The sequence below is a fragment of the Callorhinus ursinus genome, unplaced genomic scaffold (genome assembly GCF_003265705.2).
Source record: "Callorhinus ursinus isolate GAN/ISIS: 27379988/994484 unplaced genomic scaffold, GSC_fseal_2.0 scaffold37, whole genome shotgun sequence".
NCBI classification, from domain to species: Eukaryota; Metazoa; Chordata; class Mammalia; order Carnivora; family Otariidae; genus Callorhinus; species Callorhinus ursinus.
Window position 1 is genome coordinate 1,677,802 of NW_027397099.1, and position 3,559 is coordinate 1,681,360.

The following is a 3,559-nucleotide window of genomic DNA, read 5'->3' on the forward strand; positions in this document are numbered from 1 at the left end:
CTGCCTTCGGCTCAAGTCATGATCCTGGAGTCCTGGGATCGAGTCCCGCATGGGGCTCCCTGCTCAGCGGGGAGTCGGCTTCTCCCTCTGACCCTCCCCCACTTTCATGTGCTTTCTCTCTCTCTCATTCTCTCTCTCTCAAATAAATAAATAAAATCTTAAAAAAAAAGAGTATGAAGACACTAATTTGTTTATTGCAGCATTGTCTATAATAGCCAAATTATGGAAGCAACCCCAGTGTCCATCAATAGATGAATGGATAAAGAGGTGAGATACACACACACACACACACACACACACACACACACACACTGAAATATTACTCAGCCATAAAAAAGAATGAAATTTTGCCACTTGCAACAACATGGATGGATCTAGAGGGTATAGTGTGAAGTGAAATAAGTAAGCCAGAGAAAGACAAATACCATGTGATCTCACTCATATGTGGAATTTAAGAAACAAACAAATGAACAAAGAAAAAAGAAACAAAAAAACCCAGACTGTTTACCATAGAGAACAAACCACTGGTTACCAGAGGGGTGGTGGGTGGGGGATGGTGAAATGGGTGAAGGGGATTAAAGAGCACACTTCTCCGTGATGAGCACTGAATAACCTATAGAATTGTCGAATCACTATATTGTACACTTGAAACTGATATAACACTGTATGTTAATTATACTGTAATTAAAATAAAAGAATGATATTCTTACCTTCACACCCCCATATGTGACTAGGTTACTAGATATCGTTTCCTCTACAGACCCTAGCTGAAGTTCTCTTTTTTATGTTAATATTCAAATAGTGTTTTTTTTTAAAGCAGGGCAAGTTTCTTGACATTATTAAGAAATGTCAGTAATTACAGTGGTTTGGTATTATCTTTATTTTTTATTTTTTTTTAAATGAAAAAAATAGATACAGCTTTATTTCAAGCATTTTCAGTTGAATACAACTTCATATATTTTCACTCACAATAGACAGCAAAAGAATGCCTTCTGAAGTATCTGTAGAGAAAATATATTACTTGTTTAAATGTTTGCACTCAGAAGTGCACTTTGCCAGGTAGGAGTTCAGATAAGAGAATGAAACTGTGCTGGGCCAAAATCCTGGCTGCTGATCAAGACCTGTATAGTTTTCATATCTGTCTAAAAAAGTTTACATCGGAGAAAAAAGGAGAACGTAAAGAGAACCAACATTATTCTTTTTCAGTGAAGCAGTCTAATGGATTCCAAGTGTGTCGTCCAGAAGTTGAATCCCGTCCAGGCCGAGGAGCCGAGGGAGCTGGGAGGAAAGTGCTAACTGAACACTACAGAGATGGCCACTCGTAACAGAGCTCCTAGAGGCCCAGGCCACACGGGGTGAAGGGGTGAAGGGCCGCCAGGACCACTGGTACAAAGGTAAAGTTCGCTCACTGAACTGCACACATAGAGCTCCTAGGAGGGTTAACAGTTCTTGACAGAGGTTCCTGGTTGTAGTTTACAATATCTGCCTTCACCACCCTCTGTGACTGTTCTATTTCTGCTTTGTTTAATTTGATTCCAAGGATTTCAGCAGCAACTTTCTGAAAACACAGGAAGACAGAGTCTCCTGTCTTTGCTGAGACAAAGTGGCTACTAAAACCATTTTCCTGGCAAAACCTTAAGTGTTTTTCAGGTTTTACTGTTCGCATATGCTCTAAATCAATTTTATTGCCCACCAAGGCAACCAGTGGCTGAGTTTCCGACTCCTCGCTCACTTTCTTCACCACAGAATACCAGTCGTCTAAATTCTCAAAGCTTTGATAATTTGTAATATCATATACCAAGAGGATTCCCTGTGCTCCATAGATATATTTATCCAACATCTTGCCTCCTATTGTCTGTCCTCCTATATCCCAAACTTGAAGAGTAACATTCAGGTTTCCCGGCAACGTTATCCTTCTCAAAAAGAAATCCAGTCCTATAGTTTGTTTGTACTGTTTCCCAAAAGTTTCTTGAGCAAAACATGTAGTTAAGGAGGTCTTCCCGGAGGTGCCATCCCCCAGCACGACGATTTTCAGTTGCCGGTCCTGGCTCTCCTCCTCAGAGTCCGACATGGTGTCCCGGGAACCAGGCCCGCTCCCCCACCCCCACCCCGAGGTTGGAGGGAGGAAGGGGAAGAGGGGGTCTCCGGGGGCGGGGGAGAGGAGGAAGGGCGGCAGTGGGGGCAGGACCCCCCGCCCCGGTGTCTCAGCGGCGGCTGGACGTATCTGGGCTGAATCACTGGCCGTGCGCCATCTTGCCCGCCTCCCCTCCCCCGCCTTATCTTTATTTTTTAAAGATTTTATTTATTTATTTGACAGAGAGAGACACAGTGAGAGAGGGAACACAAGCAGGGGGAGTGGGAGCGGGAGAAGCAGGCTTCCCGCCGAGCAGGGTGCCCGATGCGGGGCTTGATCCCACGACCCCGGGATGACAACCTGAGCCGAAGGCAGCCACCTAATGACTGAGCCACCCAAGTGCCCCTGGTTTGGTATTATCTACTGAAGATAACAGTAAGGATATGTAGACTGAGTCATATCCTCTTGTACTCTACTCTTAAAAGTACTGCCTACACAATCTAATAAACTATAAAACTAAGTACCCAGTGTTTAAGGCATGACCATTGTACCTGAGGTAGAAAAGGACTTTAACGTGGAATAAGAGCTTATTTTTTATTGTAGTTTCACACACCTTATTGAGTCAGGTTTTCTGTGGGTGAGTTCATTTGATCACATTAGTTAAGGGTAATTTTGTACCTGTTGTGCAGAAGTTCCTTTTTAAAGCTTGAACAAAGGTTCATTCATTCATTCCTTTCACAAGTTTCACTGAGCACTTTCTACATGCCAGGCACTGTGCTAGGTGCTAGTTATACAATAAAAGGTGACCCTGTTCTAAAGGAGCTCCCCAACACTGGTTGGGGAGACAGGGCTAAGGCTTGGGGCAGAGCTATGCCCGAGGGATTCTGTAGCAATGATCCAATGCCACTGCCATGCTGAGTAACAACCAATCACATAATTTCAGTGATATATGACCATAACTGTTAATTTCTCATACATCTGGGGTAGTTGCCTAGGCAGTTCTGTTGATCTTGGTTGGGTACCCTGAAGGGCCTAGTTGCTGTTGGCTGATCCAGAATGGTCTCATAAAAATGGCTCATCTCGGGGTGCCTGGGTGGCTCAGTCGTTAAGCGTCTGTCTTCGGCTCAGGTCATGATCCCAGGGTCCTGGGATTGAGCCCTGCATCGGGCTCCCTGCTCAGCCAGGAGCCTGCTTCTCCCTCTCCCACTCCCCCTGTTTGTGTTCCCTCTCTAGCTTTCTCTCTTTCTGTGTCAAGTAAATAAATAAAATCTTAAAAAAAAAAAAAGGCTCATCTCTGCTTCATGTGTCTCTCATCCTCCAACAGGATGTTCTCATGCCTGTGGCTCAGGCACAAGAGGAAGTAAAGCCCAACTACACAAGTGACTTTTAAGCTTCTGCTTAAAAACCTCCCACTGGTCCAAGCAACTTGCATGGCTGAGACTAGACTCAGAGTTATATGGCACAGGGCATGGGTACAGAGACAGG

At 44.4% G+C, this 3,559-nt stretch overlaps 1 pseudogene; it reads right to left on the bottom strand.

The window, feature by feature from the left end:
* Positions 1-907: 907 nt before the first annotated feature.
* LOC112836940 (ras-related protein Rab-28 pseudogene) lies at positions 908-2,265 on the bottom strand (annotated as a pseudogene).
* Between the last annotated feature and the right edge of the window lie 1,294 nt (positions 2,266-3,559).